Source organism: Chiroxiphia lanceolata, chromosome 4 (genome assembly GCF_009829145.1).
Source record: "Chiroxiphia lanceolata isolate bChiLan1 chromosome 4, bChiLan1.pri, whole genome shotgun sequence".
Classification (NCBI taxonomy): Eukaryota; Metazoa; Chordata; class Aves; order Passeriformes; family Pipridae; genus Chiroxiphia; species Chiroxiphia lanceolata.
In genome coordinates, this window is record NC_045640.1 from 68,966,247 (window position 1) to 68,980,717 (window position 14,471).

Below are 14,471 nucleotides of genomic sequence, written 5' to 3' on the forward strand. Positions count from 1 at the left end.
CTTTAACAAAAATGCCAGGTGGTAGTAGGTACAGTACTTGTCTAATGATGTTGTATTTGGTTTGTCATAAGACTGCTGATTGAATTAAGGAGTACACCTGCAGTATTTGGTGCCATCTCTGTGATTCTTATTTGTGGTGTTAATACCTTTTAATGCTTCAACATCTTCTACTTTGGTCTGCACTGATGTTTGGATTAATCCACCCATATCTCAGGTGATTCCATTAGCCCTTTAAAAATATTATGACAATATTAATCTTTTAGTAGTTATCTGAGGCTTCAAAACCAAGAACAGTGTATCAGTAGAACGACTAGAGACTGTAGGAGCTCTCTTTATTTCACAGAAACATTGCATGCTATGATAGTGAGAGGTGCTCTGTTGAAACTATTCCTATTACTGGATTTACTGTGTTCACGGAACAGTTTTTCTAAAGAAACGCAGAAATGGTCAAGCTGATACCTTGCATTTAGTATAGATTTGCTGGCTGTTTTCAGTATTACACTAAGTATTATTCTGTTACCCAAGGAAGCACAAATGGTTTGGAGAATGAGTCAGTCATATCTTCCTTCGTCCCTGAAGAACTGGGAAGATGGCTGGGCTTCTGAAGAAAGCTCATTTAGACAGCATGGTAAAGTTTGAGTACTTCATTACCTCAAATTTGATGTTTTAAGTTTTATATTACTTCTCTCACTTATGACTACTTCCATATGTGCAAGAATGCTAGAAATAGCACATTCAGCTCAGGTGAAAGGGAGGAAAGGAAACAAACCACATTAGTACGTCATTCACTCTCTTAAGACAAGGTGTGGCACAGAAAGGTGTTGAAAGGATCCCTGTCCAGTTCTGCTTTGATGTTTTAACTTTATATTTTAAATATTAGAATAAATGATGCCTTAGCTTCAGAAGCACATGCTCAAGAGATTGCCGTGACCTGCCGGGAGCGAGCTCATTGTCAACGTGCTCCTGCAGGGCATGAATGTCAGTGTCACTGCAGCTGGGGGTGCAAAGAAGGACAAGCACAGCAGTCCAAGCATCACGGCTGGTCCTACAAGTCTGCCTGTGTGCACTAGCAACGTGATAAAGTCTACACAATTCTGTTGTCAAGTCCAACTGTCAAGAACAATTGTAATGATACAGTCATAAAACTTCAGCAGGGTATTTTCAGGCCTAATACTGCTAAAATGCGTATTTTGTTTTCCTGTATGTTTCTGATGGGTTTTGTTGTGTATTTTTTATTATTTTATTCACGGGAAAGAACATGATGATGGAGACTTGGCTGCTTCTGTCTCTTTTTCACTAAACAGAATTATGTGTTTCTACAAATAAAATAAAATTTTATCAAATGAAAATTTTCTTTCTTTTGGTGCCCACTTGCACAAATGCTTTCAAAGTTCACCTTTCAGTAAGAGAACCGAACTTTGTATTCAGAGATGAGAAACCTTGCTCTTGTAATTTAGAATCACCTGCCTGATAAAAACTTGAGTGATGAAAAGCAAAATTTCTGTCAGTAACAATTCATTACTGGCTACTTGTTTGTCTGGCATTTTAGCAGTTTGATCATGAATTTTGGAATGTATTTTCTGGATTTTCACTGTTTACAGTCTTGCAGTCTTCACACCACAACTGTTAAACACAGTAATGTAATGTTCTTATGTTAAACATAGTAATGTAATAATTGCAATAAATACATCTTAGAGATGAGCATAAAAAGCTGTTCCCACTTACGTACTTTATGTTAAAAGTCACCATACCAAAATTTGTAAGAAAAACCCCGCTATATCTTGATTATACTGAAGCTTGGAGCAAATCTCATTAAAAGTTTTGGCTCTGACTGCGCTTGAGTAGGAGCATATGAGCTATTACGTATGGTTATTATCCACGCCTTCACTGTCCGTAAATTTATTTTGTATTCGAAGTTATTTACAAACTATCCACATAATTTAGAGTTCTTGTATGAGTCAGAAGATAACCTGGGAAAGAACCCAACCCAAACCAAAAAATGCTTAGTTTTTGGCTCATTGTTACGACCCGCCCCAGGAAAAGAGGGGGGAGGGGGTAAGCCAGGTTTTATCAATAATTCCTTTGGGGTGGATTAAAGCGAAACGACACTAAATAATCGGTGTCTGAAAACATATATTGACAAGATTTATTTTAACAATTCTGCATCAATAGGTATGTTAACATTTTGGGTGCTGTCATAACCTTTCTGGGGAGGAGAAAAATGCATAGGGGAGAGAAAGACAGGGTAAGAGTAAGGGAGAGCAAGAAAAAAAAGAAGATGAGATAATCACCGCCCACTGGATCCAGCGATGTCTTGATCCGCAGGTGGTGGGGGGAGAAGGAAAAGCAAAAACCCCGCCAAAACCCCAAAGTCACCAGTCAAAATCCATATCGTTTGCACCTCCTGTAGGGCGGGGAATTGTTTTCATGGGTTGGTGTCCCCCTTTTTGGCGCGGAGTTAACTCGGCTCTTCCCGCCTTTTTGGGGCTTGCTGCACTGGAGGAGCGGGGGGATGGGCCCAGTTGCCCATCAGAAAGTCAAAAGCCTGCAGAAGTCTCTTAGAATGCATAAATCATTAACTGTTTCAGTCTCTGACACTCATGCAAGGGGCATTCCACCTCAGACTTAATCTATGCCAAATTCAGACTGGAAAAATGCCTTGAGAGGACTGCAGCATCAGTTTATTGTAAATGCATTTTATTCATGTCAAGACTTCAGTCTACTATTTCTTTCTCTATCTTGACCATCTCAATATCCAAAGGTTATGCTAGCCTCCAGTTTATACTCAGGTGAAATTTTAGCTGTTTGTCTTCAGCTCTGAAAACCTTTCCACCTTGTGTTTCTTTACCTTCTTGACAGCTGACTGGGGTACACTGGACATGCACCTCTGCAGATACACACTGGATGAAGGGTACACTCAGTGTGGTTTCATGTCATTAGTCTGTTAGTTTTATCCTTGCCCAATGTCAACATTGTTTCCACCCCCCTCCAGATCCACTACTGTCGCGGGGGATAGGGGTTGGGTTCAGTTTTGGAAAAGTCAATAAGAGGAGGCGAATTGTCTTTGCTCTCCGTACATTGCATTTTAGCTAATTGCTCTGCCGGGGAAGATACTGTATAGGAGGTGGAGAAACAGCCACAGATGGATATTTCCTAAGTGGGGGGGGGGTAACAGGGGACACACCCGCCTCAAGGGTAGAATTGCTGAGTAGGAAAGACGGCCCCCCCGCCGCGCCGACCGGAGCCATGGCTGCTGCCAGCCCACCGCCGCCCGGGGCCGGCGCCGCTGCAGGCACACCGCACGGGGGAGCGGCGGCCGCCGCAGGCGCTCCACACGGACCGGCCGCTGCCCGCGCAGGCGTGCCGTGAGGACTCGCGGCCGTCGCTGCAGCTGCAGGCGCGCTGTGCAGCCCCGTGGCACCGCTCAGAGGAGAAGCAGAAGGCTCCTTAAGGTGGAATTCAACCAAAGAGTCCGCAAGGTCATCCCCCGCAGTCGTCCCGGGACTGTTCTGGTGCTGTAGTTCAGTCTACCAGTCCTTGAGGGTGGAAAGCACTAATTTCCAAGTAGGAGCCAGCCCCTCCACTTCACGATTTCCCTCCGCGATGGCATCTAGCAGCGCTCTGCCAATGTCCTCCCAGATAGAAATACTAAAAGCAGTAGGCACCGCGGCCTCTCGCCCAGCCCGACGGCACCAAAGCAACAAACGACGTAACTTAATATCGTCGTGTTTAATATCACGATGCCATAATAAAGCATTCCAAGCAGCAAGCACACGCCTTTCATCCGCACTCATGGTCTGCCCCATAGTGCCTAGAAAAGGTTCTCAGGAGCTCACCTGTGCCTTCCAAGTGACAGATACACTTGTGCCTTCCAGGTCACCTATGCCTTCCAAGTGTGGGAGATACACTCGTGCCTTCCAGGTGTCAGAAAAAACGGATCCAGATCCTTTGCGGCAGCCCTCACTGCTATCAGCTTCCTGGGCCCCAAACCTCACTGCACCTAACCCTGCAGTTCAGCTGCCTTCAGTCGTGATACCCCACACGACACGGGCACTATTCGTCATTTCTTGGGCCTCCACGGGGCACCATATGTCACGGGGTATCTATTGTAGTAGTTAGGTTTGGCCGATAGAAAAGCACACACACAAACACACACACACACACACACACAGAGTTGAGACAAGAGTTGTCTGCTGCATCAGTGCAGCAGCATCCTTTATTGGGACAGCTAGCCCACATTTTCTCACACACTTTCTTTAAATAATATAATTTCTACAAAACACTAGCACTATATACCTGCACCATAAACACAGCCAACATTCTTGTCCTTGTACATTTTATCCTCCCTAAACCTGCTTATCACCTTTCCAGTTAAATCCCAGCTTCTCAAGGCTGCACTGTTCATGGGAATGGTTAATTAGCTTCTCTGCTCTTACGGAAACAGTCTTATGCCATCCAATATATTATGTTCGTCTAGGGGTTCAACCTCTAGGGGCTTAGTGGGCCTGCCGCTTCCCCTCACACACTACCTAACAGTTTATTTAGGTGTTCACTAGAGGTTTCCTTGCTCTTTCTTACTGAATATGTAATTGCCAGCGGTGGGTGTAATGCCAGTGTTGACAGCTGGTTTTATTTGCAAATGTGGACTGCTCCCTTAGGCACAATTCCTTTGTTGATGCTGTTTCCAAGCCATGTGGAATTATGCAACAGTCCTGAGAGTAACTACTGTCTTATGTCATATTTTAATCCTTTTCGTAATTTACATTTGTTCTTATATATGTGTTCAGAACTCAGATATTAGTAGTTAGTTGTACACTGAACTTACTGGGAGCAGATGAAGTTCACCTCTCTTCCACAGAATGCAAAAATCTCCTGAATAGAAAACAACTGCATTTTGAACTGCACTTTATTTATGTGGGAAAACAAGATCATAGGAAGCAATGCTTTTGCTAATAAATAAATGGAGCATTCATAACAGTCTTTTAAAGTTAAAACCCCCACATCTTCTTGAAAATAGATATTCTTTTGAGACATCATGGGTAAAAAAAGAGTTAGTCTACCTTGGTAGAACTGTTTATCTTGCTCTTCTGTCAAAAGAGAATGAATGGATTTACCCCATCTTTATGCTTCATGTGAGCAGCCAAGCTGACTAAATTGCAGGAGGAAACATATGTACCTGTCATATGCAGCATTCTGTTAGGTGTATTTATTTGTACTATGAATATTTGTGATCATTCACTGTGCCATCAAGTATTGCCTTGTGTCACATGAAGCACAGAAGTTGTGTATGGGAATAAACAAGTTGAAGTGACTGTTGCTGTATTCCTGGGATACAGAACAACCTGTGACATTCATGTAGCTGCAGAGGCTTGCCGAGCTGTAGCATCCTCAGTTTCCTCTAAAATAAGAGGAGCTCAATAAAAAAGAAAGATTTCTGTCACTTTTAGCAATAGAACTGACTAACTAAATGAGTGTGGTTATTTTCCATTATCTTGGCTGAAAATAAATTTGCAGTGCCTGCCTAAACCATACAACTCCTCTGAAAGCAATCACGGGACAGCACTTTTCAAGGGCGGAAACTGTAGTGGACTCTTTTCAGCTCTAAAAATAAGCAGATATAGTTCCATTGAAGTTGTATAGCTTTGTACAAAGGTTCAATTTGATTTCCAGCTTGAGATTTACATATTTAAAAAACTGGGAAGTCACATTTCTTCTGCAATATTTGCAGCTCAATGGTAAACAACCTTGCTCATAGTGAATAGGAGGAAAAATAAGAATAATGAGTTTTTTGCACCAGTACAATTTACATACTGTCAGGTTAAGGTTTTTTCCTGCATGTTCCAGTCTCAGGGCTACTTCGACTTAATGGCTTCACGTATGTGCCACTTCTTTTACAACCATGCGTGCCTAGTTTTTACTAGAGACTGAGGTTGGGCCCATGTTTGAGGATTAATGATCCTGTGTTGAGCTTGGTGCTGCCTTGGCAGCACCAGGACTTGAGCAGGGCAGTTAGAACTGGCAGGGGTATGTTTGCAATGTGCCTGAAGTTTGGAGGTACACAGGCTTAGCTTTGAAACTCCTTTCTTAAGCAACAGCCCATGCTCAGCTTTAATTATTGAGCTCTTAGTTCTCCTCCCTGATATTCTCTCCTACTACGAAGAGATCAGACTTGTTTTCCTTGAGAAGTTTCCATGGCATGTTTATGGCCATGATACCTTATTGCTTAAGGCCATGATACCTTATTGCTGTAGCATTGCTACAGTGCAGTACAGTCTCTGTTTTCCTTTCAGTAGCCCAAGTTTGTTTGTTTGTTTGTTTGTTTGTTTGTTTGTTTTTAATTTTCTCCATTTTGGGTTCTGCATGTGGCTGCTCAGGAGAATGACATTTCTCTCTTAAGGAGATGTGTGCATTCAGATGTCAGAATATTTGAGTTGTGAGAGGCTGAGAGTTGAACAAGTATCTTGAGACCTGTATCACTTTTGATGATTTGCCTCGCACAGGAAAGGGCTGTGATTCTCATTTTTCTGTATGATGGTGAGGTCTCCAGAGGGAACATCTGTTTCAGACAGAAAAAATAACTGAAAACTTCTTCATCCTGTAACTGGCCATGCCGTTGCATTGCTGATCAAGAAGAAAAGATGAGGAAAAAATTTTTTCCTTACCTACCCTACTTCTGTGGTGGAAATCCATTTATTTCAGAGAAGGATTTTTTTATTTAAATCTGTATCTCTAAGAAACAAGTCAAACTTGTCAGCTCTGTTTACTCATCTATATAACTGACATGTTTCACCCTTAGCTGAGGAATGTGAGCGGAGGGGAGTCATTTGTAATGTAAGTGAAAGAAAAAATAGTTTGTGCAAAGAATGATTGTTTCTGAAATGTTAGTTATTAAATATAATCTGTTTTGAGTAAAATCCTTGGTGTGTCATAAGGCTTTGTTGCAATGACTAACACATTTTTATGGACATTCCAACTTTGAACCCTCCTATCAAGTTACTGGCCGTGCAGTAACTATTTTGCTTGTATAAATGCTGTCAAAGACTGGTGGGTATTTTGTTTTTACTAATTGTCTTGGACTACAATGTCAGCATTTAGTAGTCTGGTGATACTTTGCCATTTATGCCAACATAAGTTGTTTTCCCCACACATTTTTGTAAATTTTTTTCCCTCGAATCTTTTGTGCATCTTAGTGATGTTTCCGTATTTGTACACAAATAGCATACAACTTTGTGTGCTATAGTTGTCTGTCTCTACAGATGCGAAGGATGAGTTAGTCAGTGATTTGCCACTAGAGCCAGGCTGACGTAATATAATGTTATGGAAACTATGAGGTCTCTGGTATGTTTTGCTAATTTGGCTGATGCCTTGGTTGTGTGTCTGCTGTTGTTGCTGTATGGAACATGGCATGAGAATGTGCCATGTTCTTGAGCAGGACATGGACCACTGTGCAAGTTTTTCCAGATGCCTTTTCTGTGATTTTTTTGATTGTACAGCACTTGTGACCACTAAGTGATCATTTCTAATAGAGAAAACTTTTGCAAGTCAAAATAAATTCCATGAGAAAGGATGGTCTCGGTACTTGAACTGTTTATTAAGAAGACCTGGTTAGGTCTAGAATTATCATTAAATTCATCACACAATCTTCACAAACCTCGCTTACATCAATGAAAGGAATTCATGACACAAAAGTGAAAACATCACCACAGGAGAGATGAAGGAGTTTCAAATCAGTGCAGATACTTACAGGTTAGCACTTGCATCACATCCCCTTACGAGTGATGTTCTGCCTTGTAAAGTGGATACAAGCTGAAAAGTAGAGGACAGATTTTTATGTGTAGCAACACTGCTAGAGCTAATATCTAGAGCTAATAACCAATTTAAATACAAATCTATTCAGTATTACCCTAGGCTATTATGTCAGAAATTTTGATTGACTCCCTTTGAAGTTACTTTTGTAAATTTTTCGCTGTAATTAGCACTTAGTTACTGAGCAAGCAGCTAGATTTGCAAAGAAGCTGAATCCCTTGCGCACTGATATCTGCTATGTTCATTCAGGTGGATTTGAAGAGCATAACAACGGATGCAGTGTGAGATTTGAAGGCTTCCTCAACAAAATATAATTACATTGTAGCATGTCCGACTAAAATACTGACAATATTTTTTCCCCTTTTTTTCAGTACATCTTTCCCCATCAGGGCATATGTCTGTTCTTTTGGTTTTGAAAATTTGTTTGTTGATATTATCCATGGAAACAAAATTTCTCCTGAGCATAAAGATGTAATTTTTGCATTTGTCCACCTCTTTAAAAAGGATTTTGATCCACAGTTTAGCATATTAAGACAAATGACATTTCTTAGTGCCCTTTTTGTGGCAAACGTTGTTGTGGTGTTTTTTTCTGACATGATATTAAAGGAAAGCAGACAAATACTTCTCTAATGGCTTGTTTTATCACCAAGATGATACTAAAAAATAAGTTTCTGTTGTCTGAGCTCAGTTAGTTTGTCTTGAAAAAGCACTGTCCTGGAAATCTAGGAAATTGGACTGTGGCTGTTTATTTCCTTGCAAGCAAACACAAATGCAAATACTATATTTCTGTCATTTAAAGTTGTAGGATAATGATCTGTAAAATTTCCATATTCTTGGCAACTGAGTGAATTTAGATACATTTTATATTTCTACCTGTCAAATTATATTTATAATTGTGTATGTCATATATATGGAAGAAAATGAAAGTTTCCCATGGTAGACAGCTTGCTTCTCTTTGACACCGAATACTTCCTTCACTATCATTTTAAGCCCAGAAATATCAGCCTGGTAAACTTTATTTGGTGTTTGTGAACTTGATGTTATTTTTGAAAAAGCCACAGGGAGTTTTTTTGTGAAATTGATTGAACTTGATGTCCAATTCACACATTTGTGAACTTCATGTTATTTTTGAAAAGGCAACAGGGAGAGTTTTTTATTTGAACTGAAGAACTTTGATGTAATTTATAAAATAAATTTCTAAGAGAGAGAGGAAAAATAAAAAGTGCAAAAAGGAAATAAATTTCATGGATATGTTAAGGAAAGTGGACAGTTTGGAGTTAATACCATCAGATGTCTGTGAAACTGGCTATTGCTACTGTGTGAATGTACCTACTCATACAGTTTACTCAGTGCTGTGTAGAGAGATCTTTTTGGGATGCGATTCGTCTTTATTTTCATCTAGATTTTGTTTTCTGAGTATTAGAATACCTAGATCTTCTAACAGAGTGCAGACTTGAAACACAAATTCAGTAGATGTTGGGTAGAAGATGTATGGAACTACTGTTTTTTATACTCCCTCATGCTGTTTGAGTGTTTATCTGCCTGAGCTTTCTGAGAGCTGGAGGGTATTTTTGTCATGTATTGGGTTAAATGGTTAAATGAGTATAGATCACACAAGCAATTGATAAGATGGGTTGCTTATTCCTGGTAAATTCACACTCAAAAGCTGCAAAGGCAATGCCACTGACTTTTCCAAATACCTGGTGAGCAGGTTGTTAATCCTCACTTAATAAGAACTTGCAAGAGCTTGTGTCGTTATTATTTCATTGGTGACTTTACAAAGCACAGGTTTAGAAAAGCCATCATAAATAGAGTGACCTTTGTCTTCCAGATCTCATTTCCCATCTTCACTTTCTATGCTAAAATTGCCATATAAAATTTCATAAGGATATTTGTTCTGCTTTGGTCTTGCAGACAAGGCAGTGCAGGCAGATGATGGAGTAGATGGGGAATATTTATTGCAACAGATTCCTGGAAGTTTTGAAGGATGCAAAAAGAGCAAGTAAAGTGGGAGAGGTTATTTTTCATTGAGAAAGGAAACTTCTTGGGCCACATCTCCCTTTAGTATTGTCAAGACAAATGTTTGCTGTTTTGCTTTGTCGTATTATCTTCCAAGAGTATCCCTTATGCTGGCTGCTGACACACTCTCCAGGAGGAACTCAAAGCTCTTGCTTAGGATTTTTATGCAGGTGTCTTGCCTTCCTGGTGTTGAGGATGGCTCTGGCCCCAGGAATGTAGCATGTTTTGCCCCTGTTGTAGATGTTGTTGTAGATGTTGTGTGACTTGACTGCATTGCTTCACTCTCCTTTGGAGAAGAAGTAGTCATACACACTGACTTTTTTTGGTTCAATGCTTGTAAAATGTCCATTTTTATTTCTGGAGTGTTATTTGATGTGAGGATAAAGGTATTTTCCGAAGCAATTTGCAAGTAAAATAATGTTGACTAGTAGTTTTTAAATGTTGTACTTGCTATAGAAAGTGTCATTTTCTTCTTTGGATTGCAAGTGCTTCAGCACTACTGAAAATCCAATTAACCTTATAAAAGGAAGAGCACACTGCTATTTGTAGGGAGGATGAAGAATGTAGGACAGAACTAGGTTGAGAAAGGAAAGGATAATATTTACTTGCAGCCATGGTAACGATCACTGGGACACTCTTGTTTCACAAGCTCTATGATAAACACAATCTCTGTGAATAAATGGTTTATATTCTGCAAGCAGCTCTTTTCTTCCTGAAACTGCACTGAGTCTACCACCTGAGGCAGTGTTAGGATATTACAATGCCAGAGAAGCTGATTTTCAGGCAAAATTCGAAATCTAGGTCCTCACAATGTATTTCAGAATTTTGGTGGCAATATCATTAGCATGACATCACATCTGTGTCTTTAATTCCTTGAGAGTTTCAGCTGGCTACCTTCAACTGGCAGGACCCAAGGGAATGGCATCAAGCTGTGTCAGGGAACGTTTAAGTTGGATATTGGATATTAGGAAAGGTTCTTCACCCAGTGGGTATTTGAGCACTGGAACATGTTCCCCATGGAAGCGGTCACAGCACCAAGCCTGACATAGTCCAAGAAGCATTTGGACAATGCTCTCAGGCACATGGTGTGACTGTTGGGGCTGTCTTGTGCAGGGCCAGGAGTTGGACTTCAACAATTCTTGTGGGTCCTTTCCAACTAAGCATATTGTATGATTCTTTTCATGTTCACCTAATTTTGCCAGAATAGTTGATCTTCCTCTTCTGCAGAGGAACCTCTTGATGGCGAACATCCTTTCACAGTAGTCTGAGATGCTCAGAGAGCACAGTAGGTTAAGGGCATTATTTTCCCCTATACTGACTGTTAAGCACACGGAGTTGATTTTTAAAGTATACCTTTTTCACATATGCACATATATATATGTGCATGTATACGTACATATAAGCATACAGGTTTTTAATAGGAAGGACCTTTCCCCACCTCTAAATCCCAAACCTGGCCTTTGAAATGAATATAGTTGAAATATTTTATTAGACTATTTATTGAGATCCACATGTACAAAGCCTGGAAGAAATGCAGACTTCGAGAAGCTCTTAAAGTGTACTGAGTAAGATGGAAATGAACGTGTTGAATCATATTGTGTTTTGGTACTTTTGTATAGGTTATGCAGAATTCTATAGTCCACATCTTGTTGGAGGATAGAGGGATTCTCATTACACTGCTAACACATAGAAGAATTCCCAGAGTAATCCCACAGGCTGCTGCTTTCCTGCTGCACCTTGGGATCTGCTCAGAGAATCAACAGTGCCCCAAACCATCAATTTCCCCAAGCAGTTCAAGGCACAGGAAAATTAACTTGGACTTGTATGTTGCAATAAATAATTTTTGAGAGATGGATTACTTGAAACTTGGCTATCTGTACTCATCCAAACATATAAATGTGACAGCAGCTGTGAAAATAACTGGAGTTCCCCAGAGGCAAAGCAGTGCAATGTCTGGGCTGCAGCAGGTGGAGTGAGGAGTCCGTGTTCATAGGTAACTTGTCAGTGGAATTTGGTGGAATTTGCCAGAAGAGAGGCTACAGCTGACTGGGACAGAGAAGAAAGAGAGAAGCCACACCTAAGCAGGACAGGTGAGCCACCAAAAATGTCTATTTCTTACCTGTGGTCTTTTGTACAAACATAAATTTCAATCCATGACATCAGACAAAGCTGCTTTTAAGAACACTGATGTAAAAATGAAATCTTGGGTGGTCATTTATGGTTCAAGTAGCGGTTTATATATTTATTATAATTATACACAACCTTGACAATCTGTATTGCCATTCAAAAATAAATTGAAGTATTGTCAATTTGCACACAATCTGTCACTACTAATAATCCCATTTACATACATAGTAAACATTTTGCATACCTTAACACCGCTTTAAATTCTGACACCTCCCTCTCTTCCCCCTTCAACCTGTGGAGATATGTTTATAGACTTTGTAAACAAACTTTTCCAACTATGCAACATTCAGGGAGTACCACCTTTTAAAATCAACTTAAATAAACCATTTCAACACTTTGTAAAGGTGGCTGGTGGGTATAGCTCTTAACTACATTTTTGTTTAAAATCGATTTCATTACAATGATTCCTGGTTTTCACTGCTTGAAATTATTTCCTTCTGACCGGGAAAGAAGGAAAACACAGTTTAGCATCTGTATTAGGGAAATCACATTGAGCACATTCCTGGTTTAGTATTCTGCAGTGCTGATAATCACATTTTGTTGTTTTCACTGTTATTTACATGTGTAGGAAGTGGCTGAAGTCTTCAAATTTCAACTCTGGAGAATTAAGAATTTAGCTAAGAGTCCGCCACCACACAGTCTCTAGCTACTGAGAGCTTGTGTTTATACTCCAAATGCTATCTTGGGAGCTGAACTTAAAAATTTATGAGGCATTAACACCTTTTGTTAAGCAACATGTTTTTTACTACCTCTTTTGACAGAGAGGTTATGTCTCCTGGTGCCTGAAAGACTAGAAAACTTACAAGTAACAAACCCCAGAATATTTCTCCATCCACTTATAAAGTCAGCTAGTGGCAGCTAATGTAAGCATCCTTAGAACATGCAGACCTTAATACTGATCCACAACTGAAGTTTGGGCATCTGGGCTTCACCTTAGAAGGGCTCACAGAAATCGGTGTATTGAAGTATTACAGTGTGGTTACACAGCAATGAAAGTTCTATTTTGAGAAAAGAGGTTCTAATCTATGGGAATTGAATTTAGCATCTTTTCCTACAGCAACTGGGTAGGTGCTTTGAACCAGCAAATGCAGCACATTTGCAACACAGTTTCATGTTTTGATGCTTTGACAGAACTCTGAGAAGTGTAGATGCCAAAGTTTGTTAAGGCTGTAAAGTTTTCACACTGGTGTCAAAAAATACATAGGAAAAAAAGTCTCCTGCCAGCTCCTTGCTTGTTTCCTGAAATTACGCTTCAACATAATCCTTACAGGAAGACCCCCACTTCAAATATAGAATACTGAAGAACAGTGTAACAATCTGTAGCAGAGGTGGGAGTTTAGCACACTGAGATCTTTAAAAACATTACAGAATTTCAAATGTTGAAGATACAAAGGAATCCTACCAACAGAGTGGATGCTTTACATTAACAGCTTCTAATTTTGCATGGAAGAAGCAAAACCTTCATCCCACACACCACAAGGTATACAGTATGCTGCAGTTGCACTCCAGTCACTGCGGTTCCTGTCCCATGCTGCCATACCAGAGACAGGGGCACCTTGTGCTACCACATGATCTTGTGAGGCAAGTGGGTTTTTCACCCAAAGGGCCTTTGAGGATTCTCCCAACTGCCCCCTCCAAGTTTTGCAAGCATGCCCCAAAGGCAGTATTTAAACATTGGAAGAAGGGCACTGCCAGGAGCAAGCAAGGGAGAGGAGTCTTTATTCAAATGCAGACACATTCATATTCAGACCAAACAAGGCAGGCAGCTCCTAGTGGGGTATTTTGTCATGGAGCAGCAGCTTAAAAAAAGAACTGTATAAAAGCTTAACTTAAATGTGTAGTTAAAAATCTGTTTCTTACATCTGCATGAATCTTGAAGCAACTCCTGAAATTCTGAAGTACTATAATAAAAAACATGGAAAGGAACCCATGAATCAGTTGTACAATAGCTAGCAGCAACTTCGTTTAGTAAAGAAAATTAACACAAATTATTTTAAAGCCATTTCTTGAATAAGTCCACTAAAGGTCCATACAGGAGAGAATCAGTCCTCTTGAAAGAAAGATCTTATTAGTAAAATGAAACAAAGTATTGCCGCTGGTTTGTAACTATGCAATTACTGTAATTTAAAAAAAACACCAACAAACTCTACTGCCTTTACAAAGATAGTGTCACTTCCTTTTTTTTTTGTTTTTGTGGGATGTTTCAAAATGAAAACGTTTTCAAATGTTTAAGGGAACATTTTCAAACATTCAAGATGTATCTTGCCCTCAGCAGAAAGTTTCAAATAAGACATTATTGACAAATACTTGCTTTTAAAATACCCCAGATGCAGAGTAGCACACTACTGTTGCTTTCCTAACAAATTTTATGTTGCAAAGATAGCCATTCTGGTGCTGTCAGAGTAGCCACAGGGTAACTCACTTTTTGAGTCTGATACACAAAGCCTCACATTCAAGTT